We start from the raw sequence: 17,094 nt of genomic DNA, 5'->3' as shown, positions 1-17,094 counted from the left end.
GGAACAATTACTATCAGAGTTACATTTGGAGTACAGGTTGCATAAATGTGGAATGTATTCCTTTAAATTGAGAAGATTGGGGGTTAATTAATTAAAACGATTAGGTGGTTTTATGGTGTAGATGCAGAAAGATTATTTCCTCTGATGAAAATATAGTCATAAGATTGGAACTCAATCATTTAGAAGTGAAATCAGGAAGCAATTTTTTCAGCAAAATGTGTGGTGAAAATCTACAACTTGTTTCTCTAAAAAGCTATGAAAGTTAGATCAAATAAAATCTTCATGACTAAGGTTGATAGAGTTTTTAGGTAAGGGTACCAGGGAATCTAGAACAAAGTCAGATAAATGAAGTTCAGGTACAGATTAATCATGATCTAACTGAACGGTGGAACAATCTTGAGAGGCTGAATGGCCCATTTATGTTCTTGTTCTTACGTAAATGGCAAAATATGACCTCCTGCATTTTTAGTTGAGAGGTGCAAGTCTCTCTAAATTCTGATCACATACAGCATTGTAACAGTTTTGCTGACACCTTCATCTGCACAACTCTGTGACAAGCTTGTGAACCAAATTGGCTATCCTTGTACTCAGGATCATAATAATATCAGAAGAAATGGGAGCAGGAATAGGCCACTTGCCCCTTAAGCCTGCTCTGATATTCAATAAGATCATGACTGAACTGATTGTGGTCTTAACTTCACTTTCCTGCCTGCCCTGTATAACCTTGATTCCCTTGTTGACCAAATTGAACGAGACAGTTGAATGTCTTTGTGTCTGTTTGAAATACGGTGAATTGAGTGGTGACATTCTCAGTTGTAAAATTATAAATACCTGTTGGCTTTGAAGATGACACTTCTTTTAAACCCAAGGAAATTCATTTTATTATTAAAACATTACATTTAGACACAGCTGAATTACAAAATAATTTCCATTAGAGGAACAATTTCAAATAAATACAAGGATTGACTGTGCTATCAATCCACTAGTTACACTCAATAGATAGTCCAGTTGCCTTTTTTTAATGTTATAAGATATAGGAAATGTAGAAATACTGCAAGATGTTTCAATTTGAATCCTGCTAGATTATAAATACTTGAAAAGCTATGTCAACAAGAAACTAAAAATGTTTTTTAGTTTTCTCCTGCAGAAAGACCATCCCCACTTTCAAGCTCCTGAGGTGCGCGGACACCTGGGACCTCTTAACCTGCCCATTCATCCCCGGACATTCCACGTTACCAGCCTTACCAGAGGCTTACACCTCCAATCCCCTCTACTGTCCACCATCTTCCCTACTTAACTCCAGCCCCCTTAATTTCACCCTATACATAGCCCATCCCAGATGGCCCATTCCTCCGCCCCTGACCATGTCATCTCTCGGCCCCGCCACGTCGTAACAACCTTCCTCCCACTCTCCCACTTCACCTCCCTCCCCCCTTCCCCGGCCACTCCTCTCAGCCGTCTCCCCCACCACCTCACTTCTGCTCACCAGCATAACCTGCTAGCGTGATCTCCCCTTCCCAAAGGCACCTCCCAATGACCTCCCCTTCCAACCCCCTCCCCACTCCTCAGCTCAAGGAGGAAGGCGCCCTGCTGACCTTACCCTCCCCCACACCAAAAGGACTTTTCCTGAACTCCAGGCAGCCTTCTCCAAAAGCAAACACAGATGTTAAATACAAACAGTCCCATAAAACAGGAGGGGGGGATGGAAACATCCATCCCCACATAAACCCTTCACCCCTACAACCCCTTACAATCTCAACATTAAATAGTAAAACGCCCTCCGAAAAAAAGACGAAAATCCCCCAATCCCTATTCCAACTTCAAACATGCTCCCAACCATTACAAAGTGCCAGCACCCCAGTTCCCAAGCATTGTCCGCTCAGTTCTCCGCCAGTTTATGCTCCTGAATGAAGTCTTTGGTCGCTTCTGGTGTCTCAAAATAATACTCCCTCTCTTTGAACGTCACCCATACTTTTGCCAGGTAGAGAACCCCAAACCTGATCTGCTGCTGGTACAGCACAGCCTTGGCTTTGTTGAAGCCTGCCCGCCATTTTGCCAACTCGGCTCCAATGTCCTAATAAATTCGGACGCTATTCCCCTCCCAGTCGCAAATTTGCTTCTCCCTGGCCTATCGCAGAATTTTCTCTTTCTCCACAAATTTGTGGAGTCTCACGGTCACCATCCACAGCAGCTCCCCAGCTGTAGGCTTCTGCCTCAGGGACCTATGCACTCGGTCCACTTCAGGCGTTTTATCTAGCACCCGTTCTGCCACAAACGCTGCCAGCATCTTCGAGACGGACCCCGTGGCACTCACACCTTTCACTCCTTCAGACAGGCCCACTGTTCGCAGGTTCTGCCGTCTCGAGGTATTCTCCTGCTCCTCCACCTTTGCACTCAACGTTTTACACAGGTCCCCTAGGAGCCCCACCTCCATCTCCAGAGCCACCACATGATCCCTGTGGTTCGAGATCACTCTTTTGAACTCCTGAATTTCTGACCCCTGCACCTCCAAACACCTCCCCACCTGTTCCAGAGAACTCTTCACGGGTGCTACAGCTCCTTCGATGGCTTTTGAGCGATCTTCCCACATTTCCTATCTCTGCCGGCAGAATTTGTCTCTAATAAACGCCATTAGCTCATCCATCTGGGGCCTTCCAGCTTGCATCAGCCCTTCCCCCCGCTGCATGCTCATAGTGGCTGCTGCAGCAAAGGCTCCCTCCAACTTTTCAGCCAACTCTCACTGTTTTCTGCCAGGTCTGATAGCCAGCAAGCATTCCTCTCCTGGGGGAAACTGCCCCTCCAACATTCACCTACGCCTTTTCATCAAAATTCCACCTAGTATTGGGTTTAAAAAAAAAAAGCTCTTTTCTGTGCCTTTAAGCACTGCCCTGTGTGTGACCACTCACTCCATGGTCACAAGTGGAAGTCTCAGAAGTGATTTTAATCATAGAAGCTACATATATTAACCAACAGGTCCCTGTCCTGTAAAAACAGAGGGAAAAAAACATGTCCACATCTTGCACCTTTTTCAACTAAATGAAAGCTTGAGGGGACACCTGTTTCAGTTCCCAGGGCAATGCCTGAACCAATCAAAGTCGACTTTCCTGCTTTGAATTTAAACAAACGCTTGGCAATTAACTGTTCCCTGGTGCAACCCTCAAGCAAAGTCCACTTGCAAACCAATCAGCCCCCTCTTCTCGTGAAGTATAAATTGTTGTTTCCATTGAGATTCGGTATCCTTGCCATTCTGTCCTGCTAAGTGCAAGGTGAAAAGTTTTGGCAGCATGCCTCTTTTTTTTCTCAGCGATACGCAAGCTCAGTTCCCCCACCCAGGCGACTCAACCTTACAATGTACTTTAACGTGAATGGCAGAATTGGTGGGAAAGCCGAGGACTGGCGAGTGCAGTGAGCCTGGCTGGCAGAAGGCTGTGATGGAGGAAGCCTTTCCCAGAGCTCCCGGGGAGGGTGAAAAGCCTCTACTCAGGAGGGACCGGGAAGCTGGCGCACGCGTGCGCAGCTGCCATCTCGGGGCTTTGTGGGTAGCGGCCATCATGAAAGAATCTGAAAACAGAGCGAGGGTGTGAGAGAATTGGAGAGCTGGTGGGGGGGAGGGGGCAAAGGGAAAAGTTGAGCGGAGGGAAGAGCTCGCCCGGGAAAGGTACGTGGTGACGGGCGGCGGAGTCCTCTCGCCCGGAGGGGGATCTGGCGAGGCGAGGGCGGCAACAACACCCGGTAGAGTGTGTGTGTGCGCGCGGGGCAGCACAGGCCCGAGCTGCCACAAAGGGGACAGGCGCTGGGAGGGGGGCTTTCCCTGCCTGCCTGGCAGGGGGGGCAGTGCCGGCCTCCAGCTGGCCTGTTTGGCAGCTGCTGTGAGTGGCTGCTCCCGCCGCGCTTCCCAGTGTAACAGCGCATTCCAGGGCAGCGATTGGTGTTCCAGGAGGCAGCTACATCTGTTTGTGATGTCACAATGACCATTGTAGTGGCCCAACACCCCCCCCCCCCCCCCCGCTACATCCTGTAAAATGCTTCCCCCCCCCCCTCAATTATTTTGAATGCATTAAATGGCCTGCAACTCTACCAACGTTCTCATTTCTACCCGATCTTTCATAGATCATGGAATTTAGAGAAGGAGGCCACACGGCCCATCGAATCTGCGCCGGCCCTTGGAAAGAGCACCCTACTTAAGCCCACACCTCCACCCTATCCCCGTAACCCAGTAATCCCACCGGGCAATTTAGAATGGCCAGTCCACCTAACCTGCACATCTTTGGATGTGGAAAGCGGAGCACCCAGAGAAATGTCCAAATTACCTAACAAGCACGTCTTTCAGGACTTGTGGGAGGAAACTGGAGCACCAGACGCGGGGAGAACGTGCAGACTCCACACAGACAGTGACCCAAGCCGGGAATCAAACCTGGGTCTGTGATGCTGTGAAGCAACAGTGCTAATCACTGTGCTACCATGCTGCCCTACCATGCAATTTCCGGTTAATCTTTTACTTTTAAGTTTGCAGCCAAGGTGCATAGCTCTCGAACATCATAAACTGTCTCTTTTTTCTTGTTGCCCCATTGTCAAAGGATCTGCAAATATGTGTATCTGGGAATAATTATGTTAGCAAATCCAGTAGCCAATTGTTGTAATGCTGGCTGAGACCAATAGGGCGTAGGAGCAGAAGTAGGCCTTGTGTATTTATCGTATGTCCTATGTTTATCATGTATGGAATGATTTGCCTGGACTGTATGCAGAACAATACTTTTCACTGTACCTCGGTACATATGACAATAATTCTAATCTAATCCATCGAATCTGCGCCATTCAACAAGATAATTCTCAACTCCACTTTCCTGCTTTATCCCATATCCCTTGATTACTGAATAAAAATCTTATCTCGGCATTGAGCATATTTAATGACCCAGCCTCTAAAGGTCTCTGTGGTAAAGAATTCCAATGATTCACTATCCTCAGAGAAGGAATTCCTCCTTACCTCTGTCCTAAATGGGCAACCCCTTACTCTGAGAGTATGGCCTCTGGTCCTCAGCCCTTCCACAGGAGGAAATAGCCTTTCAGCATCTACCGTGCCATGCCCATTGAGAATCCTATATGTCTCAATGAAGTCTCTCGTTCTTCTAAACTTTAATGTGTACAGGTCCGACCTCACGTAACCTCTCCTGATAAGAAAATGCCTCCATACCTGGGATCAACCTAGTGAACTTTCTCAGACTGGTTCCAATGCCAGAATCTCCTACCTTAGATAAGGGACCAAAACTGTTCGCAATATTCCTTGTGTAGTTTTTAGCAGGACTTCTCTATTTTTACACTCCATTCTCTTTGAAATAAAGGCCATCATTCCATTTGCCTCTCCAATTACCTGTTGAACTTGTATGCTAATTTATTGTGATTTATGCACACATAGCTCAAATTCCCTCTGTCTTTCTCCATTTAAATAATATTCAGCTCCTTTTTTCTTCCTACCAAAGTACATAACTTCACATTTTCCTGCATTATATTCCACCTGCCAAGTTTTTGCCCACTCACTTAGCCTGCCTATATCCCTCTGTAGGCTCTTCTGTAGCCTGACATCAGTGGTGGGGAAGCTTTTGGAGAGTCTGACATCAATGGTGGTGAAGCTTTTGGAAAAGATCCTGAGGGACAGGATGTATGGACATTTGGAGGAAAACGGACTAGTTAGTGACAGACCGTATGGTTTTGTATGGGGAAGGTCATGTCTCACCAACTTGATTGAGTTTTTTGAAGATGTGACAAAGAAAATTGATGAGGGAAGGGTTGTGGATGTAGTTTATATGGACTTTGGTAAGGCATTTGTCAAGGTCCCACATGGCAGACTGGTACAAAAACAAAGATCACATGTGATTCAAGGAAGGCTGCTGGATGGATACAGAACTGGCTTGGTCATAGAGGACAGAGAATAACGGTGGAAGGGTGTTTTTCCGAATGGAGATCTGTAGCTAGCATTGTTCCGCAGTGATCAGTACTGGGACCTCTGTTGTTTAGTATATATAAATGTGGGTGGTCTGATTAGTAAGTTTGGGGATGACACAAAGATTGGCAGATTTGCTGAGAGTGCCGAGGATTGTCAGAGGATATAACAGGATATAGATAGATTGGAGACTTGGGCACAGAAATGGCAGATGGAGATTAATCTGGACAAATGCGAAGTGATGCATTTTGGAGGATCAAATCTAGGTATCAATTATACTGTAAGTGGCAGAACCCTTCGGAACATTAACATACAGAGGGATCTCGGCGTGCAGGCCCACAGTTCCCTAAAAGTGGCAACACGGGTGATTAAGAAGGCATATGGCATGCTTGCCTTCATCAGCCTGGGCATTGTGTGCAAGAGTTGGGAAATCATGTTGCAGCTCTATAAAACCATGGTTAGTCCGAATCTGGAGAATTGCATGCAGTTCTGGTCACCACGTTATCAGACGGATGTGGAAGCTTTGGAGAGCGTGCAAAGAAGGTTTACCGGGATGTTGCTTAGGTCTCGAGGGTGATACCTATGAGGAGAGTTGAATAAACTAGGATTGTTTTCACTGGAAAGATGGAGGCTGAGGCCTGAGAGAGGTCTACAAAATTATGAGAGGCATAGACAGGGTGGATCGTCAGAGGCTTTTTCCAAGGGTTGAAGTATCAATTACAAGGGGGCATAGGTTCAAGGTGCTAGGGAGAAAGTTTAAGGGAGATGTGCGAGGTAAGATTTTCATGTAGAGAGTAGTAGGTGCCTGGAACGCGCTGCCAGAGGATGTGGTGGAAGCAAGCATATTAGCAACATTTAAGAGGCAATAAAGATTATTAATTATTTAACAAAACTGGCAAAAAGAAAAGGAGGGAAGATGAGACTTATTTTTTTGCTGAGTGAGTTGTTAGGATCTGGAATGCACTACCGAAAAGCTTTCTCTGTGAAGTTTCAATAGTAACTTTAAAAGGGAATTAAAAATGTACTTGCAGAGGATAACATTGCAGGTTTGTGGGGGAAGAGCAGGGGAGGGGAACTAACTGGATTGATCTATCAAAGAGCCAGCACAGGCACAATGGGCTGAATGGTCTCTCTCTGTGCTCTATAATTCGATGATTCTTCAGGCAATTGCCACCAGTCACCAAAGTGGTGCATTAGGTTATACCCAGGCCACAGGAGATACAATAGTTTAAAACAGGGAGCTGCTCAGAACACACAGGTTTATGAATGTCTTATTTAGCAACATTTACGATCCTCTATTATATGAATGTAACATTAGATTGCAGCCTTGTAATACTCTACAAGTTAACAAGTTCTTTGTTACTGAAGTAACAAATTGCTGTCTGTGGTAAGACTATTTACAAAATGTAGTTATGTCGGACCCGTGGTGTCCTGAACATTTCAGAAATCTTATTTCAACGGGGAATGTTAATTTGTCATAGACAACTGAAGCAAGTAGACTCAGCTGAACGCTTGTAGAACAGGCACCTGATCCCTTATCCAGTATCCCAAAAATTGTTAAGAACCTGAAAACCAGACGCTCGACCTGACGCCGTGTGCCGCAGTTTGAAGTTGGCAAGCGGATTACTTCGTCAAGCTCCCGCTTTATTTGGTGGTGCCACGGATTCCCGCATCGATTTATGTACACACGGTTCAAACACGTGTCTCTCTGGGTAATTCTATTATCCTTGGTTTCATGGCAGAAAGGTCAGCAGGAAGTCTCATGGCTGGTGGGAGCACCAAGAGAAAACATTTGTCACCGAGTATTAAGTGGAGTTACAAAGACGTCTAGAGGAGTGTGCCTCAGTGAAAAAATGAAGTGAAGAATATGGTGAAGAATAAGAAGAAGTTGGTATGTTGACCATTTATGATTTGAAGAAGCAAAAGGGGAAGTTATTTAAATTTTATGCTGACAGTGATTTGCCCAGATTATGAATAATAGGAAAACACAAACTCAGTCAAAGACTGTCCATGCACATAAGTGTTACTGGAATAGATCAGGCAGCATCCGAGCAAGAAATTTCCATTGGATTGTTCCCGAATCATGGCTTAGTGAAGTATTCCATGAAGAGTTAGTTCTAACAACACCACGTGAATGAATACTCAACAAGATGGTGTAACAAATTTTAAAAACGTCATGGTGCGCATCTACTGAAAGTATGTCGTTAAAAAAAGCTTCAATTGACCGAATAAGGAGACTTCCTGTATTCGGGTGTTTGAATGCAGCAGGTACAAAGGTGTTAATTGCTTGCTATTGGTAAAAGTCAGAATCCTAGGTCTTTCAAGAGGATCAGGGTTATCCCTGTTGTTTATAAGGCCAATAAGCGTGCATGAATGACTAGATCAATTTTCCTTGATTGGTACAAGAACTATTTTGCCCCTCAAACCAGGGATTATTGTCGGCCTGTGAACCTTCCCGCAAAATTATATTACTCATTGATGATTGTGCAGCACACCATGATGTAGAACTCTTGAGCAGAGACAATCTATTCTGAATTTATTTGCGTCTAATTGTATGTTTTTCTCCAACCCATTGATTAACATATTCTGCGGGCATTCAAGTCCAGCTACAAGGCTGAATTCATGTACAAAATGCTCATTGCATGCTCCAGAGGCCTGGGATTTAAGGAATTAATTCAGTGTAAAAGATGCATTCTAGAGTGCTGCAAATATACTGGGTCAGTATACCCCAAGATATATTGATAAATGGATGGCACAACTGTAGACGGCACAGTGGTTAGCATTGTTGCTTCATGGCGCTAGGGACCCGGGTTCGATTCCCATCTTGGGTCACTGTCTGTGCAGAGTCTGTGCGTTCTCCCTGTGTGTGGGTTTCCTCTGGGTGCTCCGGTTTCCTCCCACAAGTCCCGAAACAGGTGCTGTTAGGTGAATTGAATGTTCTGAATTCTCCCTCAGTGTACCCGAACAGGTGCCGGAGTGTGGCGACTAGGGGATTTTCACAGTAACTTCATTGCAGTGTTAATGTAAGCCTACTTATGACACTAATAAAGATTAGTATTATGATTGCCTTGACCCTAAATGGTGATGCTGAAATTGAACCTGATTTTAGTGGTTTTCGTGAATCTGAGGAGAAAATAGTTGAAGATTTATTGGCATATGCGAAAGGTTTGTTATGTGCTGAAGCTGTTGGATGAAGTAGCTGCTGAGGATTGTCTGAACGTTGACAAAGTTGTTCCGGTTCACCTCTAGCTCACAGATTGTGATATATCCAACATGGCCATGAATAAAATAAAGAGCATGAGAGTGATGATGAAAAGGTTGATTTGATTTACTGTCACATGCACCGAAGTACGGTGAAAATTATTTTTCTGCGGCCGAGGGAACGTACACAGTATGTACATAGTGGACAAAAGAATAATCGACATAGAACATTGACAAATGGTACATCGACAAACAGTGATTGGTTACAGTGCGGAACAAGGGGCCAAACAAAGCAAATACATGAGCAAGAGCAGCATAGGGCGTCGTGAATAGTGTTCTCACAGGGAACAGATCAGTCCGAGGGGGAGTCGTTGAGGAGGCTTGTAGCTGTGGGGAAGAAGCTGTTCCTATGTCTGGATGTGCAAGTCTTCAGACTTCTGTATCTTCTGCCTGATGGAAGGGTCTGGAAGAAGGCAATGCCTGGGTGGGAGGGGTCTCTGATAATGCTGTCTGCCTTCCTGAGGCAGCAGGAGGTTTATACAGAATCAATGTGGGGATGGCAAGCTTGTGTGATGTGTTGAGCTGGGTTCACCACACTCTGCAGTTTCCTGCGACCTTGGACGAGCAGTTGCCATACTAGGCTGTGATGCAGCCGGATAGGATGCTCTCTGTCGCACATCTGACAAAGTTTGTGAGAGTCGATGCAGACATGCCAAATTTCTTTAGCTTCCGTCAGAAGTAGAGACGTTGTTGGGCTTTCTTGACTGTTGCATCAACGTGAGTGGACCAGGACAGACTGTTGGTGATGGTGACCCCCAGGAACTTAAAGCTATCGACCATCTCCACTTCGGAGCCATTGATGCAGACGGGAGTGTGTGTCGTGCTATGCTTCCTGAAGTCGATGATCAGTTCCTTGGTCTTTCCAACATTTAGAGAGAGGTTGTTTTTGGTCCACCATGCAACAAAGTGATTTATCTCCCTCCTGTAGCCTGATTCATCGTTGTTTGAGATATGGCCCACCACAGTCATATAATCCGCAAATTTATAGATTGAGTTGAGTTAAATTTGCCACACAGTCATGTGTGTATTGGGAGTACAGTAGAGGACTGAACACACATCCTTACGGGGCTCCGGAGGACTATTGTGGAAGAGGTGCTGTTGCCTATCTTGACAGATTGCGGTCTGTTGGTGAGTAAGTCTAGGATCCAGCTACAGGTGCATTGGATGAACAGGAAAAGTAGTCTTTGACAAATGCATAAGCGGAGGAATTGATTCATGGGGTGGAGCAGAAGCTCTTTGTTACAGTACAACATATTATGTGGGTCTGCAAAATACAAGAGATGTTCCCGAAAGAAAGGCCCACATATTTGAAACAACGTGAGCTGCAGCACATATTTAAAAGTAAGACTAAACCTGAACCTTCAACTTTCGCAGTCTGTGTCTGAACGGCAGCTGACTCCTCTTCAGTTCTGAGAGTTGACATTGACAAGAAACAGAACTGGACTTGCCCATATAAATACTGTGGCTACAAGAGCAGATCAAAGGCTAGGGATGTTGCGGCAAATAACCCATCTCTTGACTCTCCAAAGGCTTTCCATCTTCTACAAGTCATGAGTATAATGGAGTACTCTCCCCTTGCCTGGGTGGATGCAGCTCCAACAACACTCAAGAAGTTTGTCAACATTCAGGACAAAGCAACCCGCTTGTTTGGAAACCCATCCACAATCATTCACTGCCTCAAGCATTGACGTACAGTAGCAGCAGTGTGTATCATTTTCAAGATGCACTGTAGGAACCCACCAAGGCCTCTTAGACTGTGCCGTCCAAACCCATGACCATTACCATCTGGAAAGGCAACAAACACACAGGATCACCAGCATTTGCAAGTTCAAAGCCACTCTCCGTCCTGACGTAGAACTGTGTTGTCATTCCTTCACTGTTGGGTCAAAACCGTGAAATATATTCCCTAACAGTACAGTGGGTATACCTACACCACAGGGACCGCAGTGGTTCAGGATGGCAGCTTACCGTGCCTACTCAAGGGCATTTAGGGATGGGCAATAAATGCTGGCTTAGCTAGTGACACCTACGTTCCATGGATGAATAATAAAAATAATTTACGAAAATAAATTATAAACCTTTTATACTTGTTTCATGTTTCATAAGTGCACCATCCAGGAACCAAAATCCCCAAATCTGGAACACATTTCTTCCTGAGTGTCAGGGATAAGGGGTGCGGTATCGTCATGAAATTACCTTAGAAATAACTTGTATTTACAGAGTTTTATAACTTCCGGTTGTTGCAAAGCATTCAATAAAAGACACTGCTGTAATATAGGGAAATGTGAAAACTAGACTGTGAGCAAGGTCTCACAAAGCAGAATGAGATAATTGACCATTTGTTTTCATGATATTGAAAGGGTAATGTTAGCCCGGACACCACGAGAAAGCTCCTGCTCTGGGTCCATTTACATCTACCTGACTGGCTTAATGGGACCTCAGTTAAACATCTCATTTAATTCCAAGCTGCGGTTAGATATTATAGCTGTAGTGCTAATATGGGCAGCTGAATGACTGCACTGTTATTGTGACACAAATCTAAAAAGCGCGCTGCAGACAGAGTTTTTGTGTTTCTTTGTACTATGTGCTAACCTCTTAATTATAGTGTATATTTACAGTTAAGTAATGATTGTTGGAATGACCATATCCTCAAATATGTCTTTCTTTAATTTTAGAAGTAAATACCCTTGGAAAGCTACCTGGCTTAAATACTAGCCTTTCGCCTGGGAACCTAATTTCAAATTCACCCTTGACCAGTGGAAAATAAGCATGGGACGTTTTCAACCAGTTCCTAAAGTCCAAAACTGCCCCAAATTATTCATTAATTGGCAATGTCACAAATGTCTACTGATAGTGGAAACTGATATTTGAAAAATAACTAAAATAAAGTGAATTATCTAATAATCAAGTTAAGCAATGTAATGAACACTAATGTTAATGTTCAGAATTGAATTGTCAATTTGCTTTAAACAATTTTAAGGAGTAAATGTCATCTGCCACAGTGTAGTTGGGGCCGAAGTCCATTTGCTGGGTCTATCTGTTGAGCCATGGTGAAAGGAACATGCTCTGTATCAGGTTGTACTTCACTTGCTCTGTGAGTTCTTGATACTGACACCAGCTACCGGATATGGAAAGTGGTCCATTTGTTGGTACTGACAACCGCCACATTGAACAAAAATAAGTGTGTATCCAGCTGCAATTATTGTGAGTTTTGAAAAGAAGTTAAACTTTCCGTAATTGGGCAGCATGGTGGTGCAGTGGGTTAGCCCTGCTGCCTCGCGGCGCCGAGGTCTCGGGTTCGATCCCGGCTCTGGGTCACTGTCCTTGTGGAGTTTGCACATTCTCCCCGTATTTGCGTGGGTTTCGCCCCACAACCTAAAGATGTGCAGGATAGGTGTATTCGCCACGCTAAATTGCCCCTTAATTGGAAAAAATTAATTGGGTACTCTAAATTCATTTTTAAAAACTTTCCGTAATTGAGAACAGAAAGACTTGCATATATGTAGCACCTTTATGACCATTGGATGTCTCGAGGTTTGCGGCTAGTGTGGTACTTTCGGAGTGTAGTCACTGTAATGTAGGAAACACGGTAGCCAAATGTCTGCAGAACAAGCTCCCAAAGAACAACAATGTGATAATGACCCAAATTTTTATGATTGTGGGATAAATATTGGCCAGGGGATTGGGGATAAATAACTGGGCTTCGGTTTAATGTTTCATCTGAAAATGGTGCCTCCAGCAGGGCAACACTTCCTCTGTACTGCAGCTCCGGGACTTTGCTCGGAAGGAGGTTCAGAGCTTCCCGATAGCACTGGCCCCCTCGTTGTTGGAAGAGGTACTGACAGCAGAAGGAACAGGGAAGGGGGTATGTGGCGATCTACTGGAGGATTCTGGCGGAGGTCGGGGTAGCCTTGGAAGGGATCAAAGCCAAATGGGAAGAGGAGCTTGGGAAGAATATGGAAGACACTCTGTGGTGTGAGGTGCTCCAGAGGGTGAATGTCTCAACCTCGAGCATGAGGTTGGGACTGATACAGCTGAAGGTCATGTATAGGGCATACCTCACGAGGGTGAGGATGAGCTGACTCTTTGAGGGGGTGGCGGATAGATGAGAGCGCTGTGGAAAGAGCCCCGCAAACCATGTTCGTATGTTTTGGTCCTGCTCGTAGCTGGAGGGGTATTGGAGGGAGGTTTTCAAGGTCATTTCGGTGGTGGTACACGTGAGACTGGAGCCAGGGCCCAATGAATCATTTTCGGGGTGTTGGACCAGCCCGGGCTGCAGGCAGGTGCGGGGGCAGATGTTTTAGCCTTCGCCCTGCTGATTGCCCAGAGGCAGGTCCTGTTGTAGTGGTGGTCAGCTTCTCTGCCCTGTGCCTCAGCTTGGCGGGGGGGGGGGGGGGGGGGGGGGGGGGGGTGGGGGGGGGGGGGGGGGTGGACCTGCTGGAATTTCTGACTCTCGAGAAGGTGAAGTTTGAGCTGAGGGGGATGAAGGAAGGGTTCTACCATTCATGGGGATTGTTTATCCTGCACTTTCAAGAATTGGTTGCCATTGAACTTTTGGCGTGGGGGGAGGAGAAAAGGGGGAATTATTGTTGGTTTTGAACACATTGTTTATGGGATGATTGTTAATTTTCTTTTGTTTTTTACTTGGAATCTATGGGTGATGTTTGGGTTTGTATATTGAAATGGATGCTGTTTGGGGGGATCGGTACTGTATTTATTATTGTTGGTGTTCTTTTGTTGTGTATTTGATGAAAATGTGGAAAATTAGGGGAATAAAAAGATTTTAAAAAAAGAAAAATTAATGGGTTGTGGCTACCTGGTTGCTGTTGGTAGCAGATGATCAAAAATATTAAGCTTCCTTCATGGCTTTGGTGGGTAAGCGCATAGTGTGGTACCGGTGTAGATCAGCAGGATCCCTGGTTTTGCCTGCTCGGAGTATGCTGATCTTGCACAGGCAATTCTTGGGGTGCAGCATTAGCCTCTGGGTCCTGGGAGGGGGGAGAATCACTTGGTGTTGTGGTTTTGATGCTGTCTTAATGGAAAGAGTGTGGGCATTGGCTGAGTGAATTGTGCTGAGCTGGAATGCTGCCAGTGGGTTGAATAAACTGCTGATGGCTGCTGGGACTCCTGACACTCGGCAGAAGTTGTAGCGAGACTGGCCCCTGGCTTGAGTCACTGGAGTTTGGAGCAGAGCAGACGAGGGATTGAAAAGAACGTTGCGGAGCAGGAAAGGAAGTTTTGAAATTTATCAATTAAATGTGGCGGTTCGTTTCTTCAGCAGGGCAGCAAGACTTGTGATGTTTCTTCAGGCTAGTCACTGAAATACAGAAGTTTGACACTAGAATTCTGTTCCACTAAAAATGTTAAATGAGACGGGAGCAGAAAGAGGAGGACTGAGCTACATTTCAGCACCACGACCCACATACACCCCCCCCCCCCCCCCCCCCCCCTCCTCCCCCCACCGATAGAAAAAGCTGGCCATCATCGGTCCATCATTTTGGACTGGTTCTCTGAAAGAGCAACTCAGCAAGTCGCACTCCCCCGTCAACCGCTCGCTGAGTGAAATGTTTTACTTCACATTGACTTTTTTTTAATGCCAGTCACCTTACATCCTAGTTTTGGAATCCATGCTAAAGGGATCAAGGGATATGGGGGAAGGCAAGATCAGGGTATTAAACTTGATGATCAGCCATGATCATAGTGAATGGTGGAGTAGCTCAAAGGGCCGAATGGCCTCCTCCTTCTTCTATATTTATTAGAAAGTATGTATGTCACATGAGGACAACATGATTAGGTTTATGTATTGTCCCCAGCCGAAACATGTGAGTTTATATAACTTGAAGATTGGATGTCCGTGGGCGTGATCTACCCAAATGGGGACAGAGTCCCGTAGCGCACAAGATTAGCTGGGTGTTTTGCGGTGCTCAGAGCACTGAGAAACACCCAGTTATCTAACCCAATTTGGGGTGCTCAGTGGGGAAACTGCCCGACGAAGCCGCACTTCCCCTCGCTTTCTGCACTGAGGAGCTCTGCTCGCCGGAACTCCTCAGTGCAGTGCCATTTAAAAATGGCGTCCTGATCTCTCGAGCCCCCGATGCGACGCCCGAACTCCTGATGCGACCTCTGAACTCTCCGCCCCCCCCCCCCCCCCCCCCCAAAGCCCAAACTTACTCGAAGGCGATCCCCCGCCCCCCCCCACATCCGCGGAGGGCACATTCCGGTCCGATCACTGCCATGCACAAAATGCCAGTGTGGCACCTTTGCGATGCCAGGCTGGCAGTGCGAGGTGGCACCAGCAGTACCAGGGTACCACCCTGCTCAGAAAGCATGCATTGGAGGCTTCCAATCCCCTGGGAGACCTCCACAAATGGTGTTCCGTCTGGTCCCATTTGTGGAGACCGTTTTGTTTTTCAAAAAATATACTTTATTCATAAAATCTCTAATAAACATTACAGAACATTTCAAATTGTCTTGACTGTACATTTCCATCAAAGTTACACATTCACTTGTCTTTCATTTGTGGAGACCGGTACTGAACGGTGCTCGCCCGAGGTCTCCAAGGTGAGGGGGTTAGATCCCACGCCTTGGTTCGATCTCAGCAACGGATATTTGAGTGAGACTAGCTGTCTCCCTCTAATATGCAGATTTGCCAGAAAGTGGTCCCGCCCACACCTCGTGAGATCGCGTTAGATTCCGTGAAGTGTGGCGAGCTGGGTAGATCAGGGAAGTAGGATCTCCCGGCATCTATCGGTCCCGTTGCACCGCGCACTGCATTGCTTTTCAGGTGCAGCGTGGTTGATGGATCCCACCCCATGTCTTGTTTTGAGGAGGAGAGAGGCATTTTGATGGTCTTCATTACCAGTTGCTATTTTATTTAACAATTGCCATAGGTTTCGCTCGCTAGTCAGATTGGTTATAAAATAAAGATGTCCCGATTTAAAAGCAATACTGTTAACTGAAACACATACGCAACAACCTATGGCCTATGAGTAATACTGATAACCTAAATGATAATCTATGATGTATTTTAACGATATTTGGTATTCTGATTGAACACTCTTTTAAAGTGCCACCATGCATCTAAATTGCTTGCATGATAATCAAAGTAGTAACACCATTGTTGTATATGAATGGATTACTTTTGTTGGAGCATAGTGTCTGTCATATTCATGTCACTTTTGTATTTGTGCTTCCTGTCCTCTTGCTCTCTGTTGAAGTAATGATGTGCTTCCGTCTTTAGATATCAATATCGGTCTATAGTTCAAAGTGAGTTGCAAAATGTTTTCGCAACCTGAGACCAGGAAGTAAATGGAAAACTTTCTATCAGTTCAGAAAGGATTAATTTTCTGAGGTTACTGACTACCATTATTGAGACAAAATAGAAAAAAAAGCTTTGACCTAACTTAGAAATGTTAGCCAATAAATAGCACTTGTTGGCAATAGCGGGAAGTGACGTTGACCACCTCCAATTTGAACACCAAAATAATAAACTTTTAATTAGCATCTATAAAGAAAAGACAAGTTAATGATTGGCCTTGTCTGCTTTGTGTATTGCCAACATTTTTATCTGTTTTTATTCCGATTTCCTGCTGTTGCGTTTGAACTTTAACCCTTGCACTTTTGAATCGCATTTAGACTCATTAGGTTTGTTACAAGTAACCAAAAAGAAAACACAGAAAATGTTGGAAATGGATAGCAGGTTAATCAGCACCTTTTAACGGAATAGGGACATTCAGATATTCTGGATGTGAATCCTTTGAACTGAAGGCTGAGAGAGAAACCGAGGGAAGGGGGTGGGAATGAACCAACAGAAATATCAATTGCAGAGAGAATATTAATGTATTATATAAACTGTAAACAGCCAAAAGATTATTATCATTTAAAAAAAGATTATC

At 45.2% G+C, this 17,094-nt stretch overlaps 1 protein-coding gene across 3 annotated transcripts in view; it reads left to right on the top strand.

Annotated features, from left to right (window-relative positions):
• Positions 1-3,517: 3,517 nt before the first annotated feature.
• Positions 3,518-17,094, top strand: part of znf148 (zinc finger protein 148) — a 77,265-nt gene continuing 63,688 nt past the window's right edge. For 2 of the 3 annotated variants that reach the window (XM_038789781.1, XM_038789783.1), the window contains exon 1: positions 3,518-3,658. The gene's annotated coding sequence lies outside the window, so the exon portion shown is untranslated. Of the gene's footprint in view, positions 3,659-7,680; positions 7,830-17,094 lie in introns of all 3 variants that reach the window. The other variant, XM_038789782.1, reaches the window with a different exon arrangement.

The sequence above is a fragment of the Scyliorhinus canicula genome, chromosome 2 (genome assembly GCF_902713615.1).
Source record: "Scyliorhinus canicula chromosome 2, sScyCan1.1, whole genome shotgun sequence".
In the NCBI taxonomy this organism is placed as follows: Eukaryota; Metazoa; Chordata; class Chondrichthyes; order Carcharhiniformes; family Scyliorhinidae; genus Scyliorhinus; species Scyliorhinus canicula.
Note: the sequence above shows the minus strand (reverse complement) of the source record. Positions and strands in the feature narration are given on the sequence as shown.